The following is an 8,724-nucleotide window of genomic DNA, read 5'->3' on the forward strand; positions in this document are numbered from 1 at the left end:
GCTCTCTGACAAATACAAGGTTACGAAACTACAAGCTTAATATACAGCAATCTCTTTTTGCTTAAAACTGTTTTAATTTGACAGCCAAAAACAAAACCCTTTGACTAGACCGATAGCGTGAACACACCGGAAAAGGGTGACAGCTAATTATAAGCCTCACATTGGAGTCTTGTGTCAAATCAGAGCAGGCTAATAACAACAGAACGATGGATGTCTCAGTTAGATAAAATATTACAATTGATAAAAGCAAAAATTTACCGAAAGTAGAATTTTTTCTTTTTGCGAGAATTTGGGTTTGTAAAACACTGGTGGGGTGGGGTTAGGTTTTGAGGGTAAAAAGAATATATTTTATGTTTTCCATTGATTATAATGATGTTTGTATGGTTTGGGGGGGGGGGGTGAGGGGTTTGGGGTAAAGGAATATATTTACGTTTTAGCTGAATATACTGGAGGATGTCCAAGGAAAATTTGTTTGAAAATAAAAATGCACTTACATTGCTAATTGCGGCTGCCAAGGCCTCAAGCTCATCAATTATGTTAATTGTTCTATCCATTCTACTTGTTTACACTGTGTCAAAATACTTTCTGATAATTGAATCATATTGCATGCCCGTTATATACGAAATCTCAAGGTCAAATTGTTATGTAAACAAAGCCCTCTGATTGGCTGAGAAGGAAACAAGTGATCTAACTGTTTCCAGGAAAGTCATAACATTTTCTGAGAGCAACAACAATAAATACAATTTCTGGATCATAACATTTGCCTCGAGCAACAACAACAAATAATATTTCTGGATCATAACATTCACTGAGAGAGTGCACTTACAACAACAACAACATCTACCTTGACATTCGCTGAGAGCGTGCACTTACAACAACAAATACATCGACCTTGACATTCGCTGAGAGCGTGCACTTAGAATAACAACAACATTGACCTTGACGTTTAGGTCATTGACCCCATTAACCACGTGTTCTCCCTAATGACTCTATGCCCATATATGGTGTACTGTCCGCGCTGGTACCCCCATCTCTACTGGCAAATCTTATAACTTAAAGACCTTTCCCCTGGGGCTGTGAGGGGGGGGGTATGTTATGATCAAAGGCATAGTTATCGGGCCTTTCAACTATGATGAATAAAATAGATATCTCAAAGATATGATTGAACAATTTTGGTAAAAATGGGGAGGAGGGGGCCTAGTTGCCCTCCAATTTTTTTGGCAATTTTTTTTGGTCAACCTCAGATGTTCAAAAATACTGAAATTTTGAATTTTTACGAGAAATTTGATTATGACCGCTTGTTAATCTGTTTGTTTTTTGTCAAAGGTTGATCATATGGATCACTGTTTATAAATAATTAACAGTAAGATCCTGGCTCAGTGATTGATGGCTATTACACTCTCGGCGCGTACAAACATCTCCTCCCATTTAATCTGCCATCAGCAGTCCAGTGTATATTACCCTGGAACGCGTATTTTCGCAGAAACATTCCCAAATCTCTTTGAAACCAACTCGAAACTTCGAGACCTACTTGTAATTTCTAAAAACATAAGAATGACTTTGCATTACTAATTACCAATTTTTATATATGTATTGGAATAAATTAATTGAAAATTAGATTCTTTAAAATTTAGTGTTACAAAGGTGAAACGAAGTTTCGCGTTCAAGAGAAATCTGACTTGTCCACCCGTGAAAAAATCTTATGTCGCTTGTGTTTTACTTGTCTAAATGTTCTCCGGAGCATTTGCATTTCCGTCCGGCTCTGTATTAAATAAAAAAAAACAAGGTTTTTCAACTGAAAGTAAGGAGCAACATTAAAACTTAAAACGAACAGAAATTATTACGTTTATGAAGGGGGTTGCCCCCTCTTCAACACCTCACTCTTTACGCTAAAGTTTTTTAGTAATTTTAAAAACAGTTTTTCCTCTTCAAATGAAAGCGGAAACCGACACTGAAACTTAAACAACTCAAGTGGCTAAAGTGGCTATTTTGAATGTTGCACTTTACTTTTATTTCAATTTTAATTTATTTTTTTAATGCATAAGTACAACAAATACTAGTCAAATGTGTAAAGAGATTGATTTAACGAACTATTAAACAAAAAAATTGTTCACTTTGTTATCTCTTGTCAAAGGGCATCACTAGTTATAAGTAGTGGCGGAGATTATTAAAAATACTTTTTTAAAAGTACTAAAAGACTTTAGCGTAAAGAGGGAGGACGAGGCGACCCCCCTCATTTACATAATAATTTATGTTTGTTTTAAGTTTTAATGTTGCTCCTTACTTTCAGTTGAAAAAACTGTTTTTTTTTCATTTAATGAAGAAAAAAGTTAATATGGATTAACAGTTTATTATATATTTGCTGATATTTATTCTTTAAAGTTTTAATAATTTTTGTTTCGTTAAAGTTTAGAAAGTCGAAACATTTAATATTTAATTTGTTTTCAGTAAAGTACAAATTATATTCGTTTTGAGTTCAACTCAGGTATTTATTTTAATTAATTAAAAAAAGACTTTCCGATAAATAAGTTTTTCAAAGAAAAGTAATGGTCATTTTAAACTTAACCTCAGAAGATAAAGATACATGTTAAAATTCAAACTCAAAACGACCAGAAATTACTATTAAAGAATAAATGAAACCCGAAACGAACAGAAATTAAGTAAACAATCATAGCAAAAAACATCCAACAAGTAATAATATAAATGAATAAATAGATTTTAAAGCGAGTATGCTTAGATTGAATATGAAAATCAAGCTTAAAACAAAAAAAAATATTTTGCAATTGAAGTATAAATGAAACTTAAAACGAACAGAATTTAAATATACAATCAATGCAAAGAATCATACAATAGATATTAATGTAAATGAATAAATAAATCTTAAAACGAGTGAAACTTAAATTGAATATGCAAATCAAGCTTGAAACGAACAGTATCGCCTCCTTCTCTCACTGTAAAAGTCTAAAACCTGCTGCGTCCTTGGCGCTTTACTGAAAACCAATTTTATTACGAATATTATCTTTTGTGCTTAATATTGAAAATAAACATTAAAATTATATTAAAATTTTGAACTGATGAGCTTTCAGCAATTAATATCATTATACATCAAATATTCAGTTTAATTTATTATTTCTTTCTAAAGTTGTTCAAGACGAATGTAGTTTCACAACAAACAAGTGTTTGGATAATGCCTTCTTCCTTAACTGTAAATCAGAAATTAAATAAAAAAAACAAGTTTTTAAAACTGAAATTAAGGAACGACATTAAAACTTAAAACGAACAGAAATTATTCCGTATATGAAAGGGGCTGTCCCCTCCTCAACGCCTCGCTCTTTACGCTAAAGTTTAACTTTCTCACAACTTTATTCTTGTTAAACAATAAAAAACTTTAGCGGAAAGAGCAAGGCGTTGAGGAGGGGACAGCCCCTTTCATATACGGAATAATTTCTGTTCGTTTTAAGTTTTATTGTCGCTCCTTACTTTCAATTTAAAAAACTTGTTTTTTTTTATTTAATTTCTGATCGTTTTATAGTTAATGCAGCTTTTATTTTTGCTCACCGTCATTAAATAAGTAAACAAAATTTGTATAAAAATTTTACTCTTCTTTTGCTAAATGGCTGTCTCTAAATTTGGTTCTGACGTAATTTACAAATTAACTTACGAAACGAACTTCTATATTCGTATAGGGGGAGGATTCGGAAGCTATTTGGGAGGATCATTCCCACGGAGGAAGTTTTCATGGGGGAAGGGACATTGCTATGAAGGGCACACCGGATTTTCAAGCATTATTTAAAAAAAAACGATCGGAAATTAAATAAAAAAACAAGTTTTTCAACTGAAAGTAAGGAGCACTTCAAAACTTAAAATGAACAAAAATTATTACGTATATGATTGGGTTTTGCCCCCTAGTCAATACCTCGCTCTGTACGCTAAAGTTTTTTTTAGTAATTTAATAAGAGCTAGTTATTCTAATTAACGGCCTTTGTGATTAAGGGGTCATTCTTAGAGAATTAGAACAAAATTTGTACTGTAGGGTAAAGAGCGAGGTATTGACTAGGGGGCGAACCCCCTAACTTACGTAATAAAAATATACGAATATAGAAGTTTGTTACGTAAGTCATTTCATAGGTTACGTATATTTATTACTAATAAAAACGTTCGTAAATAAAATTAAACAATTTTTGAGAAAGCCATTTAACAAAAAAAAAAAAATAATATGCAAGTTTCCTTTTAATTTTTCATGTACGGTGAGCCAAAACCAAAACCTCCATTAATTCAAAAGCGATCAGAAATTAAATAAAAAAAAGTTTTTTTTAACTGAAAGTAAGGAGCGACATTAAAATTTAAAACGAACAGAAATTATTCCATATATAATAGGGGCTGTTCCCTCCTCAACGCCTCTTTACGCTAAGCCTGCTGCGTTATTGGAGCTTAACTAAAAACGAATTATATTAAAAATATTTTCTTTTCCAGTTCTTACAGCATTGAAAATAAAAGTATAATTACAGTATAAGTTTAAACGAGTATCCCTTTCATAAGAACCATATACGGCCCCAGGACATAGCTTACAATGCCTGTCCCCGGGCCCTGGGGGGTTGCTTCGACACCGGAGTTTTTGTTATCGGACCTTTGAACAATTTAAAAAAATGGCTATCTTAATATTTTTATCGGATGGGTTTGGGGAAAAAGGGTGAGGGGGGGATAGGGGCCTTTCGATCTCTTTTAACTTTTAAAAATTGAACTAGAGCTTTCAATTTCTATTCAAAGCAGCCCTCTCTGAAGTTCATACGAGCACCCCTTCCTTAAGAACCATATATGCCCCCAGGGCAGAACTTGAAACACCTGCCCCCGGGCCCTGGGTGGTTGTGTCGACACCAGAGTTTTTTAATCTGACCTTTGAACTATTTTTAATAAAATGGCTATCTCAAAATTTTTATCGGATGCATTTTGGGGAGAAGGGGCGTGGGGGGATAGTTGCCCTCTGATATCTTTTGACTCTTAAAAAATGAACGAGAACTTTCAATTTCCAATCAAATGAGCCCTCTCCGAAGTTTATAAGAGCATCCCTTCTGTAAAAATTATATATGCCCACAGAGCATTACTTACAACGCCTGCCTCCGGTCCCTAGGGGTTGTGTCGACTCCGAATTTTTCATTACATGATCTTTGAACTATTTATGAAAAAATGGCTATCTCTAATTTTATTTCGGATGGGTTTGAGGAAAAAAGGGCATGGAGGGGGGGGCTAGTTGCCCTCCGATATCTTTTGACTCTTTAAAAGTGTACCGGGGGAATTTTGTGTGGTAGTCGGTCCTGTACCACTTGTGACCGTGTCACTTGTGCCATTAAGGATTTAAGCTGTATTATTAAGGATCGCGCCAACTGCGCCGTTATGGAATTGCTCCACTTGTAGCGCTCAGGTTTTACCTTAAGCCGCTAAGTTGATATGGAATTGTGCAGCTAAAGGCTGCACCATTTGTAAAGGGGGAAAGGGATGAGTATGACTGAGGGGTAGAAAAATGACCTCGCCACTTCCTATGAGAGAAAATAAAATACATAACTATAGTAGGTTAGAAGTTCTCCAACCATCAATCCAGGAGTGCAACCACGCTTCCTTGGGTCGTCTGCTTATGGATTACCTCTAGTGTGAATTAGAAATCATATTCCTTAGGAACGTTTCCAATGGAGTTATTTGAGCTAGTTATCTACTTTGCGGTGAGATACAGCCATATAAATAAAACAACACAAATAGAAAAGTAATGGGTTTATTGAGACTTACGCTTTCATGTATACAGCAACATATATAAGTAATACAATCAGAATGATCACTTCAGAGTGTGTCCCAGAATGGTAGGAACATAATGTCTTCTAAAAACGCTTTTTCTTTACTATATCACACGAGTCTAGATTCTGCACTCTAAGAGCTATTTCACGATTGGCCCAACCTTTATGGAGGGTCCGATTCTGTTTCATTTTTTAAAAAGTAATATCATTATGCTAACTGCTCGTCCAATAAGTTATTTTCAATATTCTGATGAATAGACATTCACACATTTGTTACACATCGAAAATTTCTGTGAAACTTTGTATCTCATGACTTTGTATTGCCAAGTATTTTCGCGAAACTCAAAACCGTCTTCCTTGATTAGCGCCATAATTCGACCGGTAGCTTTTCCACACTTTACATTTGTAAAATAAAACGTCTGGGATGCTGCGAGGCATTTATATCGGAAGTATCCTTAGAAGGAAACAATTTCATTTTTTTATACTTTAAATATATCACATATTACTCATCGTAAATATTACCCTTCCCATTATTTAATGACGTCCCGTCATTATGATTTGCTTGCCCTTGGGGTTTTGAAATATTTGCGATTTATTTACTATTTGTCCTACGTAATTTTAATTGACATTGTATTATTTTATACTTTTGTTTAAGCATAATCAGGAGTGCTTTAAAATTTTCTCTATTACGTTTGTTATTTTATTATATATCTTTTTCTAATGTCCCTCAATCGGACTAAGATTATCTATGGTTACAGCCTAGCTCCTATACTAAAGATTTTTTTTCTACATCTAACACTCATAGATCCTACACTATCAACCTTTTAAACATTATCATGGGAAATGTTTTATGTGGTTGGGGCTATACTACTACTATTTTAAGGTTTTTATAATGTAATAATAATCATATTAATTGTAATTTGCAAGTCTTTATCTAATGCTATTTATGGGATTATTATACTTTCTATCTACGGTAAATTAATGGAATAATGCTGCAATACTACACATAACTCTATCTAAGCAATTAGCAATACACATATATGAACGATTTAAAATATAAATACCATGTCACAACTTTCACTGGTAAATTTCAAAACACATCCATTAGGTATGTTCGTTATGTAATAGTAAAGATAAGATATCGCAATTGTTAATTTATCGAAACTATTAAAATCTGGCATATGCAAATTCAAACCTACTTCACCACCTTACGTGTCTCTTAGTGTACTCACTCCTTCTGTTGTAAATTATGGTCCTTCACTATTTTCGTCTTGTGCAAAAATTTTAAAACACTTACAATATAGTTTCTTCACAGAATAGTTCGAGCATGGTTATTTTCATCTTGGACGAAACGCTTTCTCTAATTTTCCAACGGCAAATGATACTTCCAGTTGCAGGTGTGTGGAATTTTGATATCAGAGTTCATTTTCACGTGCTGTTTTTCGATAGTTCATAAGGTGCTTTATCGTTAAGGGGTTGAGCACTGGGATCGCGCCGGTAATAGATGGGTTTACTCTCTTCTTAGCATTTCATTCTTGGGCTATTTTGAAACACGTAGAGAATGTATTTATCGTATAAAATTGTTCGTTCGTGCACTTAGAGATTATAGTTCTCTTCTAAAATTGTTCGTGCATGGCTTGTATCTATTAGCTTTTGCGGTGATTCCTTGGTTAATCACGGGGATTGATGTTTGGATTCAGAATGGGTCGACATCAAACTTTAGTGACTCCTTCAACGTATCGTCTTTAACTTATGGGAGGAGTATATTGTCACTGAGGGGTTAGTCACTGGGGTTAATTCTGGTTTCTGTAATTCAGTGGCTGGTTTCCAGGTCCATTTTTCGGAAATTATGTCGTAACATCTATGGGATCACAAAGATAGGAACTTTTCGCATTTAATAGAGGTGATACGATGGATTCCGAGAAATCGTCGAAAGGGATTCAACGCGTGAATCTGCAACACCTAAATAATTTGGGTTCATTAAATATCACAACTATACGGTTATATGGTTCATGGGTTCATAAGGATTATCAAGGGTGATATTTATGTACTTATATCTTGTACTGGTCGATGGGGTTCTCAGGATTGATGTGTGTATATAGTTCGATAATACACTGGATACTGAGATTTATTAGATAGTGTTACCTGATAAATAATATGGTTTGTTATCGAGGAACAACGATCAAAAAGGTAACCGTAATTTTCATCCTAGCTTTATTGCCTGTAATTTATGGTGAGTACTTTTCGTTGGTTAAGGGATGATGAAAATAGATGCTACTAGGTTGTATCTGCACTGGACTACGTATTGTAATAAATGATTTCCGATAGGTCATTCCAAATCCTGAAATAAAAATAACGAGGCAGAATCACACGTTCTTTAAAACGGGTAGTCATAATACATAATAGGTAATACGATTGGGTACATTTATGGTGAATTTTACACTACATAACAATATTAAACAAATACACTAATATTATTACACATATATTGATTTTAACAAAACGACATTATTATCATGTTGGTTTCAAATGTATATAATTTACATTGGTAAACCTAAAAAATAGTAATTTCTTCTAAGTTGTTATATAATAACGACGATATAAGAGATTATTTCCTTTAACTTTAAGAAAGGTCTCTTATTATGCTCCTTAGTATACGCTATTACACACACTTTATTTTGATTTCCTTCAACACTTATTTAATTCTACATTAGATTTAGAATAATCATTTTAAACGTAAGTTAATCTACATCATTAAGTTTTAGGTCTCAGTTTACAACATATTTCATGCCTTCATTGTTCACGCACGTCCGTGCTGTTTAAGAAACGCATGTTGCAGCGTCGTAACCGCACGGTTTTACGTAAACGACACTTACAATCAGGGATCTAGACATACCAAGGACGAATGGAGACCTCTATACCCACTCGTTTTCTAATGTCT

Source organism: Artemia sp. Qi Xiang Cuo, chromosome 4 (assembly GCF_049724085.1).
Source record: "Artemia sp. Qi Xiang Cuo chromosome 4, ASM4972408v1, whole genome shotgun sequence".
NCBI classification, from domain to species: Eukaryota; Metazoa; Arthropoda; class Branchiopoda; order Anostraca; family Artemiidae; genus Artemia; species Artemia sp. Qi Xiang Cuo.